This window comes from Triticum aestivum, chromosome 5A, assembly GCF_018294505.1.
Source record: "Triticum aestivum cultivar Chinese Spring chromosome 5A, IWGSC CS RefSeq v2.1, whole genome shotgun sequence".
Classification (NCBI taxonomy): domain Eukaryota; kingdom Viridiplantae; phylum Streptophyta; class Magnoliopsida; order Poales; family Poaceae; genus Triticum; species Triticum aestivum.
This window is the reverse complement of record NC_057806.1, coordinates 164571635-164587066: the sequence shown is the minus strand read 5'-3', so window position 1 is coordinate 164587066 and position 15432 is coordinate 164571635.

Below are 15432 nucleotides of genomic sequence, written 5' to 3'. Positions count from 1 at the left end.
GTGGGAGAATTACACATCCACTTTTCCTATAGCCAATGTCACTTGGGACCAGTTTCAGCAAGCTTTCCGCACAACCCATGTCTCCACTGGAGCTATGCAGATGAAGAAGCAGGAGTTCCGCAACTTACGTCAGGGGAACCGTACTGTGGCTCAGTACGTGGACGAGTTTAGCAAGTTATCTCGCTATGCCCCTGATGATGTGGCCACGGATGCCGCGAAGCAGGAGAAGTTTATGGAAGGGCTGAATGATGAGATGAGCATGCAGTTGATGGTAGCAACCTTCAACAACTACCAGGAGTTGGTAGACAAGGCTCTTATGATTGAAGGGAAGCAGCAGCAGATTGAGAGCCGTAAGAGGAAGTATGGACAGGGGAAGTATAACTCAGGAACTCAGCAGAAACCTCGCCTAACCCCGAACTCAGGAGAACTTGTTCGTAACCATGGAGGTCAGAACCACACTAGAGGAGGATCGCATAACCACAATATGGATCTAAGAATGGGAATGGGAATGGAACCAACAATAATCATAACCGCCCCAACCCAGCCACACCCGCCAAAAGGGACTTAAGTCATGTTACATGTTTCAAGTGCGGGAAGACTGGACACTACGCCATGGAGTGCCCTGAAGGAAAGAATGGAAATGGAAATGGGAGCGCTGGGAAGAAGCCAAATCCATTCAACAAAGGCCAAGTGAACCACGTTAACGTGGAGGAGGTTGAAGAGAAGCCGGACGCGGTAATAGGTAAGTTTTTGGTTAAGTCATTTACCGCTCTTGTTCTTTTCAATACTGGTGCATCACATTCATACATATCAAGGGGATTTGTGGATAAGGTTAAACTACCAACCCAAACCCTTAGGGCCCCTCTTTTAGTAAGTTCACCCGGAGTAGAGTATATGGCTAGCCGATGGTGTGACCAAATACCCTTAACCATTGGAACACATGTTTTTCTGTCCGACCTAATTATCTTGGAGTCACAAGGATTGGATGCGATATTGGGTATGGAATGGATGTCAAAATTTGGAGGAAGCATTAACTGTGCTAGTAAGTCGATTTATTTCACCACCCCGGAAGGAAAAATGATTAAGTATGTATCTAGGCATGTGCCTAGGAGGAGTCAAGTGAATGCCCTTACGGGAGTTGTTCAAGAGGAAGTGCCTGTAGTGAAGGATTACCCGGATGTTTTTCCAGAGGAGTTACCAGGCATGCCACCGGATAGAGACATTGAGTTTTTGATAGAGCTATTGCCAGGTACAGGACCAATATCCAAGAGACCCTATCGGATGCCCGCAAATGATCTGGAAGAAATTAAGAAACAGATCAAGGAGTTATTGGAGAAAGGATACATTCGAAGAAGTTCATCACCTTGGGGAGCCCCAGTACTTTTGGTTGAAAAGAAGGATAAATCCCTGAGGATGGTTGTGGATTATCGAGCATTAAATGAAGTCACAATTAAGAACAAGTACCCACTGCCGATAATCAACAATCTGTTTGATCAGTTGCAAGGAGCTAAAGTGTTTTCGAAGATCGATTTGCGATCGGGATATCATCAGTTGAAGATACGAGAGAAGGATATACCGAAGACAACGTTCACAAAACGATATGGATTATACGAGTACACGGTCATGTCATTTGGACTGACTAACACCCCTGCCTATTTCATGAGCATGATGAACAAGGTGTTCATGGAGTATTTGGACAAGTTTGTTGTGGTGTTTATTGATGATATTATGGTATACTCGAAGAACGAGGAGGAGCTGAGAGGGGCTGAGCAAAGCGGTAACATAGCCAATCAACGGTTTGCTAGGACAATGGTGCGTTAGAGGTTTGACATGGCAATTTGGGAGGCTTGAAAGTAAGTGGTAGGCATCGTAGCAATGGCATAGCAAAAGAGCGAGCAAACTAGCATAGCAAAGATAGTAGTGATTTCGAGGGTATGATCATCTTGCCTGCACAGTTGTCAGAGTTGACTGGATCCTCAATAGCAAACTCAACGGGCTCCTCGTTAGTGAACTCGTCTCCCGTCTCTACCCAAACAAGACAAACAAGCAACAAGGATATAATCAACCACGTGCAAACTCAAACAACACAATGCAAAGATGATATGCTATGCGGGATGCGATGCGGGATGCAAAATGCAAGATATGACAGGAATTGCATGAACCTGGCCTCAACTTGGAAATCCAAGTGTGCCACTGGAAAGATGAGATGAAATCGCTTGAAAACGATATAAAGAACGCCAGAATCGGAGTTACGGTGTGGAAATGGCAAGTGATTCAAAAATGACACCGGTCTGTGATTTACAGCAAGTAGCCATCTAAATGCAACGAGATGAACATGCTACAGCACCCAAACATGACAACAAAATACATGGAAGGGATTCACACAAGATGCTTAACAAAAGTCTAGCATTGAGGTACGACCAATTCATCCATTAACAGGGTCAAACAAGCATGGAAAAAATGCATATGACAAACAGATCTCAGACTTAGTGAAATTAACACTTGTCTGGAATTTCAGATCAGGTAGCACTCTTCGGAGCAACAAAACTACATGCTACAGGACCTGATCATGGCAAAGTAAAGCATCGCATGGAGATACTCAAAGAGCTTAACAAAAGTCCCTTAGTGACCTTGAGCCAAAAGGATCAGAAAATACAATTGCAAGCATGTGAACATAGCAAAAACATAATCAGTTTTCAGACTTTGTGAAAAACTGACACATGCTGAAATATAACTCAAGTAGGCATGTTTACGAGCTCGATGCACTCACTACGGTGCAAGTAATGGCAAGACAAGCATACACCCATCAAGAAGGCACAAAATGCAAGCTAGACATGGCAAGAACAATAGCATAGCATGCACGAATCAACTACAACATCACCGGAAAAATTGCAAATAAGTTGACAATCTGCCCAGATTCACGAAGTAGCAAAAGTAGAGCTCGATTGACTCAAGCTAGGGTACTCCATAATTTCAAACAAAGACATGGATGGATAGAGCACTACAATATTAACAAAACATCCTTACTGATCATCCTCAAAAGAGGCACGGATCACTAGGAAACAACATGAACATATGGCATCATGAGATAAACAGGTCAAGGACTTGGTGAAATTACTAAGTCCCCGAAAACAGAATTAGCAAGTGCACCACTTTGCAAGCTTGCACTAGTCACCACACACATCACAAAAATATATGGGTTGCACCTCTAGAAAGATGACAAAACCCTTAACAAAACACTTGTAGAGCATCAGGGCATTGCATGCACACAATAATCATGGCAAAAATGACAAAAACCTAAATGTAATAGCAGATCCGACAATTATCTCAAGTAGCCCTCTTCTAACAGCATTTCGGGCATCAAGGTGAACTCAAATGGAAATGACGCAATGGAACGAAATGATGTACTCTCTGAGATGGAAAAAAACAACCCTCAGATCTAGGGTTTGACTAGCGCGCGAACCGAGGCGGCGGCGGGCACTGTTCACGGCGGGGATGGAGCTCGCCGGAGCGGGATGACGGCGACGAGGTGCTCCCGGGCCGGATCTCACCAGATCCGGCCGGCAGGGAGCCGGAGAGGCGGCGGGGCGGCGGCCACGGCGCGGCGGCGACGGTTGGTGGCGGCGGGCGCGGACGCGGCGGCGGCGGCCGGAGCTCGGCCTGGGGGCGGCGCGGCGAGCTCGACCGGCGAGGCGGCGGCGCGCGGCGGCCGGCGGGGTCCGGTCGCCGGGGCGGAGACGGGTGCGGGCGGCGGAGATCGGGCGCGGGCGGCGGAGGCCTTTGGGCCGCGGGGGCCAGAGGCGGGCCCGGCGGGCCGGCGGGGAAGTGGGCGCAGGGCGCGGACAGGTGGCGGCCGGCGGTTGGCGGCGGTGACGGGCGGACGTTGTCCGGCTCCCCCGGACACGTCCGGCAGCGATGGAGACGGATTTTTAGGGTCTGAGGATGAGGGGATCCGGATTTTTCGGGGAGGGGGTATAAATAGGCATAGGAGGAGCTAGGAGAGTCCAAATGAGGTGCGGTTTTCGGCCACGCGATCGTGATCGAACGCTCTAGATGATGGAGCAGAGTTAGGTGGGTTTTGGGCCAAATTGGAGGGGTGTTGGGCTGCAACACACACGAGGCCTTTTTGGTCCCTCGGTTAACCGTTGGAGTATCAAGCGAAGTCCAAATGATACGAAACTTGACAGGCGGTCTACCGGTAGTAAACCAAGGACGCTTGGCAAGTCTCGGTCCAATCTGGAAATGTTTAATCCCAACACATGAAAGAAAGCTAGAAAAGACCACCGAAGGAGAATGAAGCGCCGGAATGCAAAACGAACAACGGGGAAAATGCTCGAATGCATGAGACCAACACGTATGCAAATGCAATGCACATGATGACATGATATGAGATGGATGACAACGACAACAACACACGGAGACAAAGAACCCGAACTCGAGGAAATAAATATAACTTAACGCCGGAAACGGCAAGAGTTGGAGTACAAATTGGGAAAGTTACATCCGGGGTGTTACAAAGAGGCCCATGACTCAGCATACTCGATACACCCCGGAAACACCAAGATGTATTTGGATTTGAAGGAACATTTTTGGTGGACCAGTATGAAGAAGGATATTGCCGAGTATGTAGCCATATGTGATGTATGTCAGCGCGTGAAGGCAGAGCATTAGAAGCCAGCAGGACTGTTGCAGCCTATGCCGATACCCGAATGGAAGTGGGATAAACTGGGCATGGACTTTATCACCGGATTGCCCAGGACCAAAGCGGGATATGATTCCATATGGGTAGTAGTTGATCGCTTGACCAAAGTAGCTCACTTCATCCCAGTGAAAACCACCTATACAAGTGCAAAGTTGGCTAAGATATTTATGTCCAGGATAGTATGTCTGCATGGAGTTCCGAGGACCATCGTATCAGATCGAGGAACACAGTTTACCTCAAAGTTTTGGCACCAGTTGCACTAGACTTTGGGAACAAGATTGGAGTTTAGTACAGCATTTCACCCGCAGACGGATGGACAAACAGAGAGAGTCAACCAAATTCTGGAGGACATGTTGAGAGCCTATGCGCTAGATTATGGATCTAGTTGGGATGACAATTTGCCATACATAGAGTTTTCATACAACAATAGCTATCAAGCCAGTTTGAAGATGGCACCGTTTGAAGCCCTGTATGGACGAAGGTGCAGAACACCGTTAATGTGGGATGAGGTAGGAGACCGACAGTTGTTTGGACCAGACTTGATCAAAGAGTCTGAGGAGAAGGTTAAATTGATTCGTGACGGACTGAAGATTGCTGAGTCCATGCAGAAGAGTTATGCTGACTCAAAACGCAAGGAGGTAAACTATGAAATTGGAGATCGAGCATATCTGCGAGTATCACCCTTGCGAGGAGTGAAACGTTTTGGAGTTAAGGGAAAGTTAGCCCCGAGATTTGTAGGACCGTATCGTATTTTGGAACGGATGGGAGAAGTTGCCTACAAGTTGGAGTTACCCGAGGGATTGTTAGGAGTTCATGACGTGTTTCACGTTTCACAGCTGAAGAAGTGTCATGATGAGATGGCAGATATACCGCTAAGAGATACAGTACCCCTGGAGGAAATTCAGTTGGACAATGATTTGACTTATGAGGAGAAACCAGTTAAGATTCTCGAGTTTGCCATCAGAGTCCCCCGCAGTAAGGTTATCATGTTTTGCAAAGTTCAGTGGAGCCACCATACCGAGGATGAAGCCACATGGGAACAAGAGGATGATCTTCGCAAAGACCACCCACACCTATTTTCTAGCCAACCCGAATCTCGAGGGCGAAATTCATCTTAAGGGGGGTAGGTTTGTAACATCCCAAATTTTCAAATTTGGAATGTTATACATAGTCATCCATGCATATCATATTTTATTCGCATTTTGTCTTGCGATACTCAAAAATCCTAAGCAAGTCAAGGACCCTCGGAGAGAGTTGGGGATTTCCCGGTTTTCAAATTTGATTTTTCTCAAATTTTGAAACAAGGATTTTTGGTTTTAATTATTTTCTCTCCAAAAATATTTCATACTAAAATATATAAGAGGAGATAATATGACTTCTCCAAGAAAATTGAAATATTGGAGGAAAAATATTAAAATGAAATATTTGTTTTATTTGGAATTTATTGCAATTTTGGTTGCATTAGAAAAATTGCATGTTTTTCAAAATTGCATTTTAGGGCCAAGAAAATGTTCGTTCTAAATATTTTATTTAGACGGTGAAAACTTATTTTGGCATTTTTAGATTTTTATTTATTTTTCTAGGATTTTTTTCGGTCGACGAAATTATTAAAAAAATGGTACCCGCGCCCGACTGGGCCTAAGGCCCAGCCGAGCCAGGCCGGCCCAACGCCGCCGCCGCCTCCTGCGCGCGCGTGTGTCGCCGCCGCTGCCACTCGGACCGGAGTCCGTGTTGGACTCCGCCTCCGCCGCGCCTTGCCCCCTCCTCCAAGTCGCCGCCCCGCCCCCTTTATATACGCCGCCACCCCCGCCCCCAAAGACCACCTCCACCGCCGCCAGCCCCGCCGCCGCCCGCGCTAGCCGCCGCCGCCGCATCGCCGCTGCCACCGTGCGCCGCCGCCCTCGCGAGCCGCCCCCCCGCCGCTACCCCGCCTCGCCGGAGCCCCCTCGCCAGAGGTATCCACCGGACTCCGCCGCCGGTTTATTTAAACCATTCGTTTTTTTAGAATACCCTAGATCTGTTTTTTTGGATTCACCGGTTTTTCTCGGTTCTTCTAGTTAGCGAACGTTCGTCCGTATGTTCGTTTTAAAGATCGGTTTTTGCCCGTTAGTTATAGCTAATGAACGCTCGTTCGTTAGTCTGTTCGTGAGTTTTCTTTTATCGGATTTATTCCGCGTTTTCTTCTGATCGCGATTTCTAATCCGATCTTAGTTTCTGTTTATCTTTTCGCTCGTTAGTCAGAATCAGGCGATTCAAGCACCTAGAGTTTCGTCCCGAAACCCTCTTTCCGTTTAACCAACTCAAACAAGTTTTTTCTACTGTAAAATTTGACCTTGTATCAGATTAGTAAATGAAGCTTCTTTCATTCGTCGTTTGAGTTTTGTTGCTCCGTTTGATTTGATTCTTTTTGCGAACCGGAGTTCTTAAGTTGAAACTTCTGGTCAACCCTCTTTTAATTAAGTTTTTCTTGTGCATCGTTGCTTGTTACTTATGCATGCTATCGTTTGCTAGTGATAGAACACCCGGATTGCGAAGCGTGCTACTACGAGTCCCTAGGTTTCGCAGATCGTCGGCAAGGCAAGTAACACTTTGATCATACCCCTTTATCACCCAGTTTTTATGCATTAGTTCCAATCCAAAAACATTGCATGATTAGGATGTCATTAACTTGTGGGTTGGGAAGTAGTTGTTGAGGTAGAACCTATTGCCCTGTTACATTCAAACCCTTGGGAGTTACTCTACGTGTTGCTTATATTGCTATGCTCGTAGACGTGGGTTGGGTTTGAGTGAAATCCATGACAGATGTGAGCTTGTTAAATAATGGTTCAACTTAAGGTGGCAACTTAAATTAACAACTGGGTGGATTGAGGCACTTGGAGTACCCAGTGTTGCCTGTATTTTTTTGGAAATCCCGGAGTACCCGTGTGGTCTTCCTATGGACCGCCACCCAGTGTAACGCCCTCGATGCGGCTATAGCTCCCACGTGTCGAGGCACGACTAAGAGGCATAACCGCATTGAAAGCAATGTCGCAAGTCAGGCAATCATTACAACATCCCATGTAATTTATAATAAAAGGGGGAGATAACATAGTTGGCTTACACTCACCACGTCACATCAGAGTACATAAATAACATCCATCAAACAAACACTCATGGCCCGACTACGGCGCCAAAATAGAAAAGACCCCCAACATGCGACAAGGTCCTGAATCGATAACCCCAACTAGGCACCACTACTGATCATCCGGAAAAGACACGTAGTATCGCTGAGAGTCCTCGTCGAACTCCCACTTGAGCTCGTAATCGTCAACTAGAGCAGAAACACCTGGACCTGCATCTGGAGTTGTAGTATCTGTGAGCCACAGGGACTCAGCAATCTCACACCCACGCGATCAAGACTATTTAAGCTCATAGGAATGGATAAGGCAAAAATATGTGGAGCTGCAGCAAGCGACTAGCATATGAGGTGGCTAACTTATACGCAAAAGAGAGCGAGAAGAGAAGGCGAAGCACGAGCGAGAAGCTAAAGGAACATCCTGCGCAAGCATAACTCCAACACCGTGTCCACTTCCCGGACTCCGCCGAGAAGGGGCCATCATGGTAACACACACGGTTGATTCATTTTAATTAAGTTTAGTTCAAGTAATCTACAACCGGACATTAACAAATTCCCATATGCCCATAACCGCGGGCACGGCTTTCGAAAGTTCAATCCCTGCAGGGGAGTCCCAACTTAGCCCATGACAAGCTCTCACGGTCAACGAAGGAATAGACCTCCACCCGAGACACACCGATCAGACTCGGCAACCCGGTACAACAAGACAATTCGACAGGTTAAAACAAGACCAACAACACCGCCCGAATGTGCCGACAAATCCCGATAGGAGCTGCACATATCTCTTTCTCAGGGCACACTCAGATGAGCGCTCCATACAACTAAAACCAAACCTCGAGTTTCCCCGAGGGGGCGCTGCACAGGACTCTAGTTTGGACCAACGCTCAGAGGAGCACTGGCCCGGGGGGGTAAAATAAGATGACCTTCGGGCTCCGGAAACCCAAGGGAAAAAAAGGCTAGGTGGCAAATGGTAAAACCAATGTTGGGCATTGCTGGAAAAGCTTTAATCAAGGCGAACTATCAAGGGGTTCCCATTATAACCCAACCGCGTAAGGGACGCAACAATCCGGGAACATAACACCGATATGACGGAAACTAGGGCGGCAAGAGTGGAACAAAACACTAGGCGAGAGGCCGAGCCTTCCACCCTTTACCAAGTATATAGATGCATTAAGATAACATAGCAATATAATGATATCCCAACAAGTAAATAAATGTTCCAACAAGGAACGGCTCCAATCTTCACCTACAGCTAACAACGCTATAAGAAGGGCTGAGCAAAGCGGTAACATAGCCAATCAACGGTTTGCTAGGACAAAGGTGGGTTAGAGGTTCAACATGGCAATTGGGAGGCTGACAAGCAAAAGGTAGGCATCGTTGCAGTGGCAAAGCAAAAGAGCGAGCAAACTAGCATAGCAAAGATAGTAGTGATTTCGAGGGTATGATCATCTTGCCTGCACAGTTGTCAGAGTTGACTGGATCCTCACAAGCAAACTCAACGGGCTCCTCGGTAGCGAACTCGTCTCCCGGCTCTACCCAACAAGACAAACAAGCAACAAGGATACAATCAACCACGGGCAAGACCAAGCAATAAGATGAAATGACGATATGCTATGCGGGATGCGATGCGGGATGCAAAATGCAAGATATGACAGTAAATGCATGAACCTGGCATCAACATGGAAAACCAAGTGTGCCACTGGATAGAGGGGATGAAATCGCTTGAAAACGATATAAAGATCATAGGAATCGGAGCTACGGTTTGGAAATGGCAAGCGTTTTAAGATACGACACCGGTCTGCGATTTACAGCAAGTAGGCATCTAAATGCAACGAAATGAACATGCTACAGCCACCAAACATGGAAACAAAATACATGGCAGTGATGTACACAAGATGGTTGACAAAACACTAGCACTGAGCCATAGGCAAAATCATCCATTAAGAGGTTCAAACAAGCATGGCTAAAACGCAAATGCAAAACAGATTCCAGACTTAGTGAAATTAACACTAGTCTGAAATTTCAGATCACGATGCTCTCTTCGGAGCATCTAAACAACATGATAGAAAACCTGAACATGACAAGTAAGAATATGGCATGGAGCTACTCAACAAGCTTAACAAAACACCAAAAGTGACCTGGGGCCAAAAGGGTTCACAAAATACTCTACCGAGCTCACGAACATAGCTCGAACACAATCAGTTTTCAGACTTAGTGAAAACTGAGACACGCTGAAATATAACTCACGAAGGCATGTAAACGAGCTCGATGCACTCACTATGGTGCAATTCATGGCAAGGAAAGCATATAACCAGCAAGAAGGCACAATGTGCTAGCTACACATGGCAAGAACAAAGGCATAGCATGCATGGAACACTAACGGTAGCATCGGCAAAATCGCAAACAAGTTGACGATCTGCCCAGATTAACAACGAAGCAAAAGTTGAGCTCGATTGAGTCAACCTAGAGAACTCCACATATGCCAACAAAGACATGGATGGATAGAGCATAACATAAATATAAAAACTCCCTTACTGATCATCCTCAAAAGAGGCACGGATCACTAGGAAACAAGCTGGACATATGGCATCATGAACTAAAATATCCCAGACTTAGTGAAAATCACTAAGTCCCTGAAATCTGCAATCTCAGGTACCTCTCTTCGCAAGCTTGCACAAGACAACACACACATCCTAAAAATACATGGGTGGCACCTCTGGAAAGAAGACAAAATTCTTAACAATTCATCCCAAAGGGGCACAGGCATATCATGCACGAATTAAACATGGCAAAAATGACAAAAGTGCATGATGAACTAACGGATCTGCAATTTAACTCACGAAGCCTCCTTCTAACAGCATTTTGGGCATCAAGATGACCTCAAATGCAAATGATGCAATGGAATGAAATGATGCACATGTCGAGGCGAAGATTTTGATATATCATATGCCCAAAACGGTTCTACGGTTGCGAAGATACAAGCAGTCAAAGTTAGCACGAAAATTAGGGTTAGGAGATAAAAGTCAACCGGGGGATCCCCAGATCCAGATCCAGACCGGGTTCGGCGGCACTGTAGCTGGGCGCGCGCGACGAGGTTCGTCGGCGCCGGATCCGAGGCCGCCGGCGTAGGGGAGGCGGTGGCCGCGTCGAGGGGCGGCGAGGTGGCCGGCGGGGCCGGCCGCGGGCGTGGGCGCGGCCACGGAGGCGCGGGCGCGCGGCGGCCGGTGCGGTGGCGGCGACGGCGCCGGTCCGGGGAGGCGAGCGGCGGCGGGGAGGCGGTCCGCGGCGGCGCCGGTCACCGGCGTCGGGGAAGGAGGCGGCGCAGGCGTCGGGGTCGGGCGCGGGGAGCGGCGGCGCGGAGACGGGCCGCGAGGGCCGGCCTCGGGCTCCCGGGCCTCGGCGGCGGCGATGTGGGCCTCGCCCACGTGGCGGCGCGGGACTCGCTGTGGCGGCGGGGCGGACGTTGTCCGGTCGGATCCGGACACGTCCGTCGGTGGCGGGGTTGATCTGTTTTTTTTTTGAACTAGGGTTTCGGACGGGGGAAGAAGAGATCCGAATGGAGGGGGTATAAATAGGCATAAGTGGAGCTAGGAGAGTCCAAATGAGGTGCGGTTTTCGCCCACACGATCATGATCGAACGCTCTAGGACATGGAGTAGAGTTTGGTGGGTTTTGGGCCAAATTTGGGGGGTGTTGGGCTGCAACACACACGAGGCCTTTTCGGTCCCTCGGTTAACCGTTGGAGTAGCAAACGAAGTCCAAATGATACGAAACTTGACAGGCGGTCTACCGGTAGTAAACCAAGGCCGCTTGGCAAGTCTCGGTCCAATCCGGAAATGTTTAAACCCCACACACGAAAGAAGACTAGAAATGACCACCGGAGGAGAACGAAGCGCCGGAATGCAAAACGGACAACGGGGAAAGTGCTCGAATGCATGAGATGAACATGTATGCAAATGCAATGCACGTGATGACATGATAAGAGATGCACGAAAAAGAAAAACAACACACGGAGACAAAGACCCGAACCCGAGAAATAAATATAACTTAGCGCCGGAGACGGCAAGAGTTGGATACAAATATGGAAAGTATATCTGGGGCGTTACAACACTCCACCACTACGAAAAGATCTCGTCCCGAGATCTAGGACTGAAAGAACTCCGTGTACTCAGAACGGAGGTGATCCTCTCGTTCCCATGTGGCTTCACGGTCGGAATGGTGAGACCACTTAACTTTGAGAAATTTGATTGACTTGTTGCGAGTCTTGCGTTCAGTCTCTTGAAGAATAGCAACTGGGTGCTCACGATAGGAGAGATCTTCTTGGAGCTCAATGTCCTCGAAGTTGACGGTGCGGTCAGGAGTCTTGAAGCACTTTCGAAGCTGAGAGACATGGAACACATCATGAACATTTGCAAAGTTTGAAGGAAGCTCAAGTTGATAGGCGAGGTCGCCTCTCTTGCTGACAATCTTGAAAGGTCCCACGTATCTAGGGGCAAGCTTCCCTTTGATACCGAAGTGACGAGTACCTTTCATAGGAGAGACGCGGAGGTAAACGTGATCTCCGATCTCGAAAACCAGATCACGGTGCTTACTATCATAGTAGCTCTTCTGGCGGGACTGGGCTGCTTTGAGGTTATCACGAATGACTTTGCACATTTCTTCTGCCTCTGTGATTAGGTCATTGCCCAGCAGCTGACGTTCACCCGTTTCAGACCAGTTGAGAGGGGTACGTCACTTCCTGCCATATAGAATTTCAAAGGGGGCCTTGCCCGAACTTGCTTGAAAGCTGTTGTTGTAAGAGAATTCAGCATAAGGAAGACAATCCTCCCACTTCATGCCGAAGGAGATCACACAAGCCCTGAGCATATCTTCAAGAATTTGGTTGACACGCTCGACTTGACCGCTTGTTTGAGGATGGAAAGCTGTGCTGAAGCGGATGTTGGTGCCCATGGCCTTTTGAAAAAAATCCCAAAACTTGGAGGTAAAGATGCTGCCACAGTCTGAAGATATCACTTGAGGAATACCGTGCAGAGAGACAATGCGAGAGGTATAGAGTTCTGCCAATTGAGCTGCAGTGATTGACTCTTTGATAGGCAGAAAGTGAGCCACTTTGGTGAGCTTGTCGATGACGACGAATATAGCATCATTGCCACGCTTGGACTTTGGAAACCCAGTCATGAAGTCCATTTCAATGTGGTCAAACTTCCATTCTGGAATGGCAAGAGGTTGGAGGAGACCAGCTGGCCTTTGGTGTTCTGCCTTCACTCTTCTGCAGACATCACACTCGTTCACGAATTGAGCGATCTCGCGCTTCATTCGAGTCCACCAATAAGTTTGCTTGAGGTCCTGATACATCTTCGTACTACCAGGGTGGATGGAGAGGAGAGAGTTGTGAGCCTCGTTCATGATCACCTTACGAAGTTCACCTTTGGGCACAACAATTCGATCCTCGAAGAAGAGAGTGACCTTGTCATCAAGTCGGTAGCACTTGTACTTGGACTGACTCTTTGCAATACCAAACTTCACCTTTTTCACCATAGCATCAAGAAGTTGGGCTTGGCGAATCTGGTCTTCTAAGGTAGGAGAGACTTGAAGGTTGGCGAGGAAACCTTGAGGAACAGCTTGCAGATTAAGTTTGTGGAAAGCTTCACAAAGCTCGGGTTGATAAGGCTTGAGAATTAGACTGTTGCAATATGCTTTTCTGCTCAAAGCGTCAGCAATCACATTAGCCTTGCCTGGAGTATACTCGATACTCGGATTGTACTCTTGAATCATTTTGACCCATCGAGTCTGCCTGAGGTTGAGATTAGGCTGAGTGAAGATGTACTTGAGACTCTTGTGATCAGTGAAAATATCCACTTTCCTTCCCAATAGAAGATGTCTCCAAGTCAACAAAGCGTGCACAACTGCCGCCAACTCGAGATCATGAGTGGGGTAGTTCTTCTCATTAGGTTTCAACTGGCGAGAGGTATAAGCAACAACTTTCTTCTCTTGCATCAGTACAGCACCGAGACCTTGGAGAGAGGCATCACAAAAGACCTCATACGGCTTGGTTTCATCAGGCGGAGTCAGAACTGGAGCAGAGATCAATTTCTCTTCAAAGCGTTGAAAGCAATATCACACTCCGGAGACCAAACGTACTTGACGTGCTTCTGAAGAAGATTTGAGAGAGGCTTGGCGATCTTAGAAAAGTTTTCAACGAATCTTCTGCAATAGCTTGCGAGACCGAGGAAACTGCGGAGTTGCTTTACGTTCTGAGGAGGTTCCCAATTCACAATTGCGGACACCTTCTCAGGATTCACGGAAATACCCTTGGCAGAGATGATATGACCAAGATAAAGAACCTCATCGAGCCAAAATTCACACTTGGAGAACTTGGCGTAGAACTGATGTTCTCTGAGCTTGTCAAGAACCAAACGCAAGTGCTTGGCATGATCTTCCTTGTTCTTCGAGAAAACCAGAATGTCGTCGAGATAGACCAAAACGAATTCATTGGTGTAGGGGTTGAAGATGAAGTTCATCATGCGAGAGAACGTCGGAGGAGCGTTGGCGAGGCCAAAAGACATGACGGTGTATTCATAAGAACCAAAGCTTGTCCTGAACGCCGTCTTGGGGATATCTTGCTCACGAATACGAATCTGATGATAACCCATACGGAGATCAAGCTTGGAGAATACTTGAGCACCCTTGAGTTGTTCGAACAGCTCATTGATGTTGGGAAGTGGGTATTTGTTCTTGATGGTCTTCTTGTTTACTGGACGGTAATCAACACAAAGTCGACTCGATCCATTCTTCTTCTTCACAAAAAGAACACCACAACCCCACGGAGAAGTACTAGGCCGAATGAGACCCAATCTTTCTTGCTCATCGAGTTGTTTCTTCAACTCCTTCAACTCTTCGGGGCCGAGCTTGTAGGGACGTTTGCACACAGGTTCCGTACCGGGCTCAAGTTCAATAACAAATTCAACTGGCCGGTTTGGAGGCATCCCTGGAAGTTCTTCTGGAAAGACGTCTTGATATTCGCGAACGACAGGAATTTGAGAGATGGCATCCAATTCACCCTTCTCATTGAGAGAAAACAACCGAATGGTATTATCCCGAGCGGCAAAGACAATGACATCCTCAGACGAATGAGTCAATTGAATCTGCCTGGTAGCACAGTCAAGATGTGCCTTGTGCTTAGAAAGCCAATCCATTCCGAGAATAAGATCAATATCCGAGTTACCGAGAACAATTGGGGAAGAAAGGAACTTGTAGTCACCCAATGTGATAGTAACCTCAGGGACGCAGGTGTTAGCTGTCATCTGCTTGCCCGGTGACACAATTTGCAAGGAACTTTGCAGATACTGATAATCACACTCATACTTTGATGCAAAAGGTTTGGAAATGAAGCAATGCGATGCACCTGTGTCAAAAAGAACTTTTGCAGGAATATCATTAACAGGAAGGTTACCCATGATCACATCTGACGAGTCCTCTGCCTGAGCTGCATTCACCATATTGACCTTGGCGTGCTTGGGATTGTGCTTGACCACAGCTGTACTTGCCGATCTGACAGGAGGAGGAGGAGGAGGAAGACGCCTCTGGTTGGTACACTTGTTGGCATAGTGACCCTT